Source organism: Arachis stenosperma, chromosome 6 (genome assembly GCF_014773155.1).
Source record: "Arachis stenosperma cultivar V10309 chromosome 6, arast.V10309.gnm1.PFL2, whole genome shotgun sequence".
Lineage (NCBI taxonomy): Eukaryota > Viridiplantae > Streptophyta > Magnoliopsida > Fabales > Fabaceae > Arachis > Arachis stenosperma.
Window position 1 is genome coordinate 76,801,603 of NC_080382.1, and position 12,976 is coordinate 76,814,578.

The window sequence follows — 12,976 nt, forward strand, 5'->3', positions numbered from 1 at the left end:
TCTCCCATGACTCGGAGGTGGAAGCTTTTACCTTCCCTTTCCTCTTTCTAGAGGTTTCTCAGGCCTTAGATGCCATAAATGGTTATGGAAAAACAAAAAGCAATGCTTTTACGACACCAAACTTAGAAGGTTTGCTCGTCCTCGAGCAAAAGAAGGAAGAAGAGAGTAGAAGAAGAAGAAATAGAGGTGATGGAGGTGGCTTTGTGGTTCGGCCAAGGGGGAGAAGTAGTGTTTAGGTTATGTGAAAATGAAGGAGTGAAGGTGGGTTTATATAGGAGTGGAGAGGGGGTGTATGGTTCGGCCATTATGGGTGGGTTTGGGAGGGGAAGTGGTTGGAATTTGAATGGTAAGGGGTTTTTGGGGAAGAGGTATTGAGGTGATTGGTAAATGGGTGAAGAGAAGAGAGAGAGTGGGTGGGTAGGTGGGGATCCTGTGGGGTCCACAGATCCTGAGGTGTCAAGGATAATTCATCCCTGCACCAAGTGGCGAGCAAAAAATGCTCTTGTTGCCAATCCTGGCGTTAAACGCCGGGCTGGTGCCCATTTCTTGCATTTAACGCCAGCTTCTTGCCCATTCCTGGCGTTAAACGCCAATCTGGTGCCCCTTTCTGGTGTTAAACGCCCAGAATGGTGCCAGACTGAGCGTTAAACGCCTATTTGCTGCCCTTACTGGCGTTTAAATGCCAGCAAGTTTTCCTCCAGGGTGTGCTATTTTTCTTTCTGTTTTTCATTCTGTTTTTGCTCTTTCAATTGATTTTGTGACTTCCCATGATCATCAACCTATAAAAAAACATAAAATAACAAAGGAAAATAGATAAATATAACATTGGGTTGCCTCCCAACAAGCGCTTCTTTAATGTCAGTAGCTTGACAGTGGGCTCTCATGGAGCCTCACAGATGTTCAGAGCAATGTTGGAACCTCCCAACACCAAACTTAGAGTTTGAATATGGGGGTTCAATACCAAACTTAGAAGTTGGTTGTGGTATCCCAACACCAAACTTAGAGTTTGACTGTGGGGGCTCTGTTTGACTCTGTTTTGAGAGAAGCTCTTCATGCTTCTTCTCCATGGTAACAGAGGGATATCCTTGAGCCTTAGACACAAAGGATTTTTCATTCACTTGAATGATTAATTCGCCTCTGTCAACATCAATCACAGCCTTTGCTGTGGCTAGGAAGTGTCTGCCAAGGATGATGGATTCATCCATGCACTTCCCAGTCTCTAAGACTATAAAATTAGCAGGGATGTAATGGTCTTCAACCTTTACCAGAACATCCTCTACAAGTCCATAAGCATGTTTTCTTGAATTGTCTGCCATCTCTAGTGAGATTCTTGCAGCTTGTACCTCAAAAATCCCTAGCTTCTCCATTACAGAGAGAGGCATGAGGTTTATGCTTGACCCTAGGTCACCCAGAGCCTTCTCAAAGGTCATGGTGCCTCTGGTACAAGGTATTGAGAACATCCCAGGGTCCTGTCTCTTTTGAGGTAATCTCTGCCTAGTCAAGTCATTCAGTTCTTTGGTGAGCAAAGGGGGTTCATCCTCCCAAGTCTCATTACCAAATAACTTGTCATTTAGCTTCATGATTGCTCCGAGGTACTTAGCAACTTGCTCTTCAGTGACAGCTTCATCCTCTTCAGAGGAAGAATACTCATCAGAGCTCATGAATGGCAGAAGTAAATCCAATGAAATCTCTATGGTCTTAGTGTGAGCCTCAGATTCCCATGGTTCCTCATTAGGGAACTTATTGGAGGCCAGTGGATGTCCATTGAGGTTCCTCAGTGGTGCTCACTGCCTATTTCTCCTCTCCAAACTCGGCCATGTTGATGGCCTTACATTCTCCTTTTGGATTCTCTTCTGTATTGCTTGGAAGAGTACTAGGAGGGAGTTCAGTAACTTTCTTACTCAGCTGACCCACTTGTGCCTCCAAGTTTCTAATGGAGGACCTTGTTTCAGTCATGAAACTTTGAGTGGTTTTGATTAGATCAGAGACCATGGTTGCTAAGTTAGAGTGGCTCTGCTTAGAATTCTCTGTCTGTTGCTGAGAAGATGATAGAAAAGGCTTGCCATTGCTAAACCTGTTTCTTCCACCATTATTGTTGTTGAAACCTTGTTGAGGTCTCTGTTGATCCTTCCATGAGAGATTTGGATGATTTCTCCATGAAGGATTATAGGTGTTTCCATAGGGTTCTCCCATGTAATTCACCTCTTCCATTGAAGGGTTCTCAGGATCATAAGCTTCTTCTTCAGATGAAGCGTCCTTAGTACTGCCTGGTGCAGCTTGCATTCCAGACAGACTTTGAGAAATCATATTGACTTGCTGAGTCAATATTTTGTTCTGAGCCAATATGGCATTCAGAGTATCAATCTCAAGAACTCCTTTCTTCTGATTTGTCCCATTGTTCACAGGATTCCTTTCAGAAGTGTACATGAATTGGTTATTTGTAACCATTTCAATGAGTTCTTGAGCTTCTGCAGGCGTCTTCTTCAGATGAAGAGATCCTCCAGCAGAGCTATCCAATGACATCTTGGACAGTTCAGACAGACCATCATAGAAGATACCTATAATGCTCCATTCAGAAAGCATATCAGAAAGACACTTTCTGATCAATTGTTTGTATCTTTCCCAAGATTCATATAGGGATTCACCTTCCTTTTGTCTGAAGGTTTGGACTTCCACTCTAAGCTTACTCAATTTTTGAGGTGGAAAGAACTTTGCCAAGACGGCATTGACTAGCTTTTCCTAAGAGTTCAGGCTTTCTTTAGGTTGTGAGTCCAACCATATCCTAGCTCTGTCTCTTACAGCAAAAGGGAATAGCATAAGTCTGTAGACCTCAGGGTCAACCCCATTGGTCTTGACAGTATTACAGATTTGCAAGAATTCAGCTAAAAACTGATGAGGATCTTCCAATGGAAGTCCATGGAACTTGCAATTCTGTTGCATTAGAGAAACTAATTGAGGCTTAAGCTCAAGGTTGTTTGCTCCAATGGCAGGGATAGAGATGCTTCTCCCATAGAAGTCGGGAGTGGGTGCAGTAAAGTCACCCAGCACCTTCCTTGCATTGTTGGCATTGTTGTTGTTTTCGGCTGCCATGTCTTCTTCTTTGAAGTATTCTGTTAGGTCCTCAACAGAGAGTTGTGTTTTAGCTTCTCTTAGCTTTCGCTTCAAGGTCTTTTCAGGTTCAGGGTCAGCCTCCACAAGAATGCCTTTGTTTTTGCTCCTGCTCATATGAAAAAGAAGAGAACAAGAAAATATGGAATCCTCTATGTCACAGTATAGAGATTCCTTGAGGTGTCAGAGGAAAAGAAAAATAGAAGGAAGAGGTAGAAGAATTCGAACTTATCAAGAAAGATAGAGTTGGAATTGTGCATTGAGGAGGAGTGTTAGTCCATAAATAGAAGGATGTGAAAAGAGGGGAAGAAATTTTCAAAAATTAAAGTGAATTAATTAAAAGAAATTTTGAAAATTTGATTGATGATTTTCGAACACTAGGAGTGGGAAAGAAATTAAGTGATTTTTGAAAAAGATTTTGAAATTAGAAATCAAAAAGATATGATTGAAAACTATTTAAAAAATGTGATAAAAATATATGATTGAAAAGATATAGTTTTAAAAAGATATGATTGAGAAGATATGATTTGAAAAACAATTTAAAAAAAATTTGATTTTTAAAATTTATGACTTGGCTAACAAGAAATTTAAAAGATATGATTTAGACATTAAACCTTTCTCAATAGAAAAGGCAACATACTTGAAATGTTGAATCAAATCATTAATTGTTAGCAAGTAATTTTTGAAAAATGGAAAGAAATTGATTTTGAAAAGATATGATTGAAAAGATATGATTTGAAAAAGATTTGATTTTGAAAAATTTTGAAAACTTGAAAAAAAATTTGAATTAAAAACAAAATCTTCCCTCTTGTGCCATTCTGGCGTTAAACACCCAGAATGGTATACATTATGGCGTTTAACGCCCAAAACTCACCCCTTTTGGGCGTTAAACGCCCAGCCAGGGTTTCCTTCTTCACTGGGCGTTTTGAATGCCCAGCTTTTTCTGTGTAATTCCTCTGCTGTATGTTCTGAATCTTTAATTCTCTGTATTATTGACTTGAAAAGACACAAAGAAAATTTTTTTTGAATTTTTAATGATGAGGAATAATCAAAATGCAACTAAAATCAAATAAACAATGCATGCAAGACACCAAACTTAGAAGTTTGTATACTATTGACACTAACAAATTGAGAATGCATATGAGAAACAACAAAGCACTCAAGACAAGAGAATTTAAAGATCAGAGCAAGAAAATCATCAAGAACAACTTGAAGATCAATGAAGACACATGAATGAATTCGAAAAATGCAAGGAGAATAGAAACATGCAATTGACACCAAACTTAAAATTAGACACTAGACTCAAACAAGAAACATAAAATTATTTTTTTGGTTTTAAGTTTTTATAATTTTTTTTTGGATTTTTTTCGAAAATTATATGGAAAAGAAAATAAAGAGATTCAAAATTTTTAATAAGAATTCCAGGAATCATGCAATGTTAGTCTAAAGCTTTAGTCTAAAGAATTTAGACATGGCTAGCCAAGCTTCAGCAGGACATTGCATTCAAGAGCTAAATTGATGAGAATCAACCAGCTTTGGTGATGATGAAAACATCACCTTGAAACTCTAGAATTCATTCTTATAAATTCTGAAGAAAAATACCTAATCTAAGCAACAAGATGAACCGTCAGTTGTCCAAACTCAAACAATCCCCGGCAACGGCGCCAAAAACTTGGTGTTGTTGCCGGATCAAAACTTGGCACTGTTATTGCAGGGAATAAATGCGAAACTGTAGTTAGGACATTTAATTCCCCGGTAACGGCGCCAAAAACTTGGTGCACGAAATTGTGATCATCAATGGCACCATCAACATGGTACGCTCAATTGCAATCTCAACTCTTTATCACAACTTCGCACAACTAACCAACAAGTGCACTGGGTCGTCCAAGTAATAAACCTTACGTGAGTAAGGGTCGATCCCACGGAGATTGTTGGTATGAAGCAAGCTATGGTCATCTTGTAAATCTCAGTCAGGCAGATTCAAATGGTTATGGATGATTTATGAATAAAGCATAAAATAAAGATAGAGATACTTATGTAATTCATTGGTGAGAATTTCAGATAAGCGAATGGAGATGCTTTGTCCCTTCCGTCTCTCTGCTTTCCTACTGTCTTCATCCAATCCTTCTTACTCCTTTCCATGGCAAGCTGTATGTAGGATTTCACCATTTTCAATGGCTACCTCCCATCCTCTCAGTGAAAATGTTCAACGCGCTCTGTCACAGCACGGCTATTCAGCTGTCGGTTCTCGATCATGTCAGAATAGAATCCAATGATTCTTTTGCGTCTCTCACTAACGCCCCACAATCGCGAGTTTGAAGCTCGTCACAGTCATTCAATCCTTGAATCCTACTCAGAATACCACAGACAAGGTTTAGAACTTCCAGATTCTCTTGAATGCCGCCATCAATTCTAGCTTATACCACGAAGATTCCGATTAAGGGATCCAAGAGATATCCACTCAATCTAAGGTAGAACGGAGGTGGTTGTTAGGCACACGTTCATAGGTGAGAATGATGATGAGTGTCACAGATCATCATATTCATCAAGTTGAGGAACAAGTGATATCTTAGAACAAGAACAAGCCGAATTGAATAGAAGAACAATAGTAATTGCATTGATACTCGAGGTACAGCAGAGCTCCACACCTTAATCTATGGTGTGTAGAAACTCCACCGTTGAAAATACATAAGAACAAGGTCTAGGCATGGCCGTGAGGCCAGCCCCCATAATCTAAGAACCAGATGTCCAAAGATGATCCTAAGATCTAAAGTGATCAAAAGATCCAAAGATCAAAAGATGAAAATACAATAGCAAAAGGTCCTATTTGTAGAGAACTAGTAGCTTAGGGTTTACAAAGATGAGTAAATGACATAAAAATCCACTTCCGGGCCCACTTGGTGTGTTCTTGGGCTGAGCATTGAAGCTTCTATGTGTAGAGACTTTTCTTGAAGTTAAACGCCAGCTTTTGTGCCAGTTTGGGCGTTTAACTCCCATTCTTGTGCCAGTTCCGGCGTTTTACGCCAGAATTCTTAAGCTGACTTGGAACGCCTGTTTGGGCCATCAAATCTCGGGCAAAGTATGGACTATTATACATTTCTGAAAAGCCCAGGATGTCTACTTTCCAACGCAACTGAGAGCGCATCAATAGGGCTTCTGTAGCTCCAGAAAATCCACTTCGAATGCAGGGATGTCAGAATCCAATAGCATCTGCAGTCCTTTTCAGCCTCTGAATCAGATTTTTGCTCAAGTCCCTCAATTTTAGCCAGAAAATACCTGAAATCATAGAAAAATACACAAACTCATAGTAAAGTACAGAAAAGTGAATTTTAACTAAAAAATAATAAAAATAAAATAAAAACTAACTAAAACATACTAAAAACATACTAAAAACAATGCCAAAAAGCGTATAAATTATCCGCTCATCACTTAATCTAGATCTCCACTTCACTTAATCATTGTCAATCTATTTCAATCCCTGGCAACGGTGCCAAAAACTTGATGTGTGGAAAACGATCCAACACAAAACTCACCGGCAAGTGTACCGGGTCGCATCATGTAATAAAACTCACGGGAGTGAGGTCGATCCCACAGGGATTGAAGGATTGAGCAATTTTAGTTTAGTGGTTGATTTAGTCAAGCGAATCAAGTATTGGTTGAGTGATTTGTAGTGGATAGAAGGTAAATTGCAGGAAATGTAAAGGGATAGGGATGAATTACAGAAATTAAAGAGAATTGGAAGTAAAGGTACTAAATCTTAAAGAACAAGAAATTAAATGACTGAAACTTAAAGTGCAAGAAATGTAAATTGCGGTAACTTAAAGTGCAAGAAATATAAATTGCTTGAATGGAAAAGGAATTTGAGGACTGGGAATTCAGAATTTAAGCAAGGGAAATTAAATTGCAATAATTAACCAAGCAAGAGATGAATTGAAATTGATTAGATCTCAAACAGAAAATGAAAATTTAATTGCAGCAGTGGTTCAGTAGAAGAACCAAAAAGAAAATTAGATCTCAGGACTCCAGAGACTAGATAGCATAGTCTAGATCTCAATTGCCTTCCTAGATCCAAGTTCACAAACCAATTTAAGAGAAATTGAAGATTGAAGCAGTAAAGGAAATTAAATTTAACTCAATTATGCAGTAGGAAAATTAAAGAGATCTTAAATGGAGATTGAGACAGAAGTTACTCAATTCTTCGCACTCAAGACTCAAACAAAACCCAGTAAAGAAAACAAAAAGATCAGAGGAAGAAGAAGTGAATTCTCTCCTCTAATTCTCAAGCTAATTGCAGTCCGAAAATAGAGAATGAAAATTTAAAACCAGAAGTTCAAAAGCAGAAAATGAAAAATGAGCTCCCAAGTTGACAAAAGATGAAAATTAAAAATGAAAGTAAGCTTTCTTCTTGTTATTCTTTTTTTTTTCTTGTTGATCTTTCTACCTTGACAATGGCTTAAGTTGTGATGCCTCCCTTTTTGTTTATCATCCCGGCTTCTTTTTGAATTCCTTCTCCTCCTTGTACCTGCTCATTCTTCTGCTCTACTGTGTTGTTGGTTGCTTGCTTTGGAAGACAGTCACTACTTGTCTTGCTTGTTTCTTCATTAATTTGTGATTCCGGAAACACTTTCAAGGTAATGCTTTCCTCATGCATCCTGAGGGTTAGCTCTCCTTGCTCTATATCTACGATGGCTTTAGCAGTGGCAAAAAATGGTCGACCAAGTATTATGGAGTCATTCTCATTCTTTGCTGAATCCAGGATCACAAAGTCTGTAGGAAAGATGAACTTGTCAACCTTAACTAAAAGGTTTTCAATCACCCATTTGGGGTATACTACTGATTGGTCCACTAATTCCAAGGACATCTATATTGGCTTCACCTCTCCTATGCCAAGCTTTTTCACTAAAGACGAGGGTATTAAGTTGATACTTGCTCCTAGATCGCAGAGAGCTTTGTTGATGTTCAATCTCCCAATGGTGCAGGGTAGAAAGAAACTTCCAGGGTCTGCAAGCTTAGGGGGAAGCCCTTTTTGAATCAAGGCCCTGCATTCCTCAGTAAGCAGTATAGACTCTTTCTCATCCCAACTTCTTTTCTTGTTGATGAGCTCCTTTAAGAACTTGGCATACAGAGGCATTTGCTCCAATGCCTCAGCCAAGGGAATGTTGATCTCTAGCTTCTTGAAAGTCTCAAGGAATTTATGGAAATGTTGATCCTTTGCTTCTTTGTGAAATCTTTGTGGATAAGGTAGTGGAGGTGTAGGGTTCTTCTCCACTTGCTGCTGTCTTGGATTTGGTTCTTCCATGATCTGCTTTTCTTTCTTCAAATTTTATGGTTGGTTGATCTCTCCTGTGAGCTTTTCTGGGATATTCTTGCTTGTTATGTCCTTGTTGCTAGCTCCCTCTTTCTCTGTTGGTTCTTTGTCACTCTCCATAAACTTCTTGGTTGCCTCTTTGTTACTGTCCACCAATATCTTTTCACTCCTTAGTTGCACAGCTTTGCACTCTTCTTTTGGATTAGGAATGGTATCACTTGGTAGTGAGCTTGAAGGTCTCTCAATAGAAATTTGCTTGGAGATTTGTCCAATTTGCCTCTCTAGGCTCTTCATGGAAGCTTCTTGGTTCTTTGTTGTCATTTCTTGGCTCTTCATCATTTTCTCCATGAGCATCTCCATATTAGTAATTGATGAGCGGATAATTTATACGCTTTTTGGCATTGTTTTTAGTATGTTTTTAGTATATTTGGGTTAGTTTCTAGTATATTTTTATTAGTTTTTAGTTAAAATTCACTTTTCTGGACTTTACTATGAGTTTGTGTGTTTTTCTGTGATTTCAGGTATTTTCTGGCTGAAATTGAGGGACCTGAGCAAAAATCTGATTCAGAGACTGAAAAGGACTGCAGATGCTGTTGGATTCTGACCTCCCTGCACTCGAAGTGGATTTTCTGGAGCTACAGAAGCCCAATTAGCGCGCTCTCAACGGCGTTGGAAAGTAGACATCCTGGGCTTTCCAGCAATATATGATAGTCCATACTTTGCCCAAGATTTGATGGCCCAAACCGGTGTTCAAAATCACCTTCAGAAATTCCAGCGTTAAACGCCGGAACTGGCACCAAAGTGGGAGTTAAACGCCCAAACTGGCACAAAAGCTAGCGTTTAACTCCAAGAAGAGTCTCTACACGAAAATGCTTCATTGCTCAGCCCAAGCACACACCAAGTGGGCCCGGAAGTGGATTTTTATGTCATTTACTCATCCTTGTAAACCTTAGGCTACTAGTTTTCTATAAGTAGGACCTTTTACTATTGTGTTATTATCTTTTGATCTTGTTTTTATGATTGAACCCTCTTTGGGAGGCTGGCCATTCGGCCATGCCTAGACCTTGTTCTTATGTATTTTCAACGGTGGAGTTTCTACACACCATAGATTAAGGTGTGGAGGTCTGCTGTACCTCGAGTATTAATGCAATTACTATTGTTCTTCTATTCAATTCCGCTTGTTCTTGTTCTAAGATATCACTTGTTCTTCAACTTGATGAATGTGATGATCCGTGACACTCATCATCATTCTCACCTATGAACGTGTGCCTGACAACCACCTCCGTTCTACCTTAGATTGGGTGAATATCTCTTGGATTCCTGATACACGATGCATGGTTGATCGCCTGACAACTGAGTGCTCGCCTGACAACCGAGCCAGCCATTCCGTGAGATCAGAGTCTTCGTGGTATAGGCAAGAACTGATGGCGGCATTCAAGAGAATCCGGAAGGTCTAACCTTGTCTGTGGTATTCTGAGTAGGATTCAATGATTGAATGACTGTGACGTGCTTCAAACTCCTGAGGGCGGGGCGTTAGTGACAGACGCAAAAGATTCACTGGATTCTATTCCGGCCTGATCAAGAACCGACAGATGGATAGCCATGCCGTGACAGGGTGCGTTGAACATTTCCACTGAGAGGATGGGAGGTAGCCACTGACAACGGTGAAACCCTTGCACAAGCTTGCCATGGAAAGGAGTAAGAAGGATTGGATGAAGACAGTAGGAAAGCAGAGAGACGGAAGGGACACAGCATCTTCATGCGCTTATCTGAAATTCCCACCAATGAATTACATAAGTATCTCTATCTTTATCTTTATGTTTTATTCGTATATCACCATATCCATTTGAGTTTTCCTGACTAAGATTTACAAGATGACCATAGCTTGCTTCATACCAACAATCTCCGTGGGATCGACCCTTACTCGCGTAAGGTTTATTACTTGGACAACCCAGTGCACTTGCTGGTTAGTTGTGCGAAGTTGTGTTTATGCCATGGTATTGAACACCAAGTTTTTGGGGTTCATTACCGGGGATTATGAGAGTTGTGAAAAGTATTGTTCACAATTTCGCACACCAAGTCTTTGGCGCCGTTGCCGGGGATTGTTTTGTGTATGGACAACTGACGGTTCATCTTGTTGCTTAGATTAGGTATTTTTCTTCAAAGTTCTTAAGAATGAATTCTAGTGTTTCAAGGTGATGTTCTTATCATCACCAAAGCTGATTGATTCTCATCAATTTAGCTCTTGAATGCAATGTCCTGCTGAAGCTTGGCTAACCATGTCTAATTCCTTTAGACTGTATCTTTAGACTAACATTGCATGATTCCTAGAATTCTCATTAAGAATTTTGATACCTTTATTTTCTTTTCCACTCAATTTTCGAAAAATCCAAAAAAAAAAATTACAAAATCATAAAAAAACAAATAAATATTTTATGTTTCTTGTTAAGTCTAGTGTCTCATTTTAAGTTTGGTGTCAATTGCATGTTTCTGTTCTTCTTGCATTTTTCGAATTCATGCATGTGTCTTCATTAATCTTCAAGATGTTCTTGATGACTTCCTTGCTCTGATCTTTGAATTCTCTTGACTTGAGTGTTTTGTTGTTTTTCATGTGCATTCTCATGTTGTTAGTGTCCGTAGTATACAAACTGCTAAGTTTGGTGTCTTGCATGCATTGTTATTTGATTTTAGTTGCATTTTGATTATTCCTCATTATTAAAAATCCAAAAATATTTTTAATTTATGCCTTTTCAAGTCAATAATACAGAGAATTGAAGATTCAGAACATACAGCAGAGGAATTATACAGAAAAAGCTGGGCGTTCAAAACGCCCAGTGAGGAAGGATAGACTGGCGTTTAAACGCCAGCCAGGGTGCCTGGTTGGGCGTTTAACGCCCAAAAAGGTAGTGCATTGGGCGTTAAACGCCAGAATGTGCACCATTCTGGGCGTTTAACGCCAGGATGGCACAAGAGGGAGGATTTTGTTTTCGAATCAATTTTTTTCAAGTTTTCAAAGTTTTTTAAAATCAAATCTTTTTCAAATCGTATCTTTTCAATCAAACCTTTTTCAAAATCAATTTCTTTCCTTTTTCAAAGATACTTGCTAACAATTAATGATTTGATTGAACATTTTAAGTATGTTGCCTTTTCTGTTGAGAAAGGTTTAATGTTTGAATCATATCTTTTCTTGTTAGCCAAGTCATTAATTTTAAAATCAAATCTTTTTAAAATTGTTTTCAAATCATATCTTTTCCATCATATCTTTTTAAAAGCATAACTTTTCAATCATATCTTTTTAATCACATCTTTTTCAAAATAGTTTTTAATCATATCTTTTTGATTTCTAATTTCAAAATCTTTTTCAAAAATTACTTGATTTCTTTCCCACTCTTGATTTTCGAAAATCAATTAAAGTTTTTCAAAATGTTTTCAAAATCTTTCACTTAATTTTCGAAAATTTCTTCCTCTCTTCTCACATCCTTCTATTAATGGAGTACCACTCCTTCTCAATGCACAATTCGAACTCTATCTTACTAAGTTCGAATTCTTCTACCTCTTCCTTCTAATTTTCTTTTCCTCTGACACCTCAAGGAATCTCTATACTGTGACATAGAGGATTCCATATTTTCTTGTTCTCTTCTCTTTCATATGAGCAGGAACAAAGATAAAGGCATTCTTGTTGAAGCTGACCCTGAACTTGAAAGGACCTTGAAGCGAAAGCTAAGAGAAGCTAAGGCACAACTCTCTGTAGAGGACCTAACAGAAATCTTCAAAGAAGAAGGACCCATGGCAGCCGAAAACAACAACAATGCCAACAATGCAAGTAAGGTGCTGGGTGACTTTACTGCACCTACTCCCGACTTCTATGGGAGAAGCATCTCTATCCCTGCCATTGGAGCAAACAACTTTGAGCTTAAGCCTCAATTAGTTTCTCTAATGCAACAGAATTGCAAGTTCCATGGACTTCCATTGGAAGATCCTCATCAGTTCTTAGCTGAATTCTTGCAAATCTGTGACACTGTCAAGACTAATGGGGTTGACCATGAGGTCTACAGACTTATGCTATTCCCTTTTGCTGTAAGAGACAGAGCTAGGACATGGTTGGACTCGCAACCTAAAGAAAGCCTGGACTCATGGGAAAAGCTAGTCAATGCCTTCTTGGCAAAGTTCTTTCCACCTCAAAAATTGAGTAAGCTTAGAGTGGAAGTCCAAACCTTCAGACAGAAGGATGGAGAATCCCTCTATGAAGCTTGGGAAAGATACAAACAATTGATCAGAAAATGTCCTTCTGACATGCTTTCTGAATGGAGCATCATAGGTATTTTCTATGATGGTCTCTCTAAACTATCCAAGATGTCTTTAGATAGCTCTGCTGGAGGATCTCTTCATCTGAAGAAGACGCCTACAGAAGCTCAAGAACTAATTGAAATGGTTGCAAATAACCAATTCATGTACACTTCTGAAAGGAATCCTGTGAACAATGGGACTAATCAGAAGAAAGGAGTTCTTGAGATTGATACTCTGAATGCCATTCTGGCTCAGAACAAGATATTGACTCAA

General features: G+C 38.8%; 1 non-coding gene across 1 annotated transcript; it reads right to left on the reverse strand.

Moving 5' to 3' along the window:
- Window positions 1-12,607: 12,607 nt before the first annotated feature.
- Window positions 12,608-12,715, reverse strand: LOC130937355 (small nucleolar RNA R71). Its single transcript, XR_009068576.1, has one exon. It is a non-coding gene; the product is annotated as a small nucleolar RNA R71 (small nucleolar RNA).
- Between the last annotated feature and the right edge of the window lie 261 nt (window positions 12,716-12,976).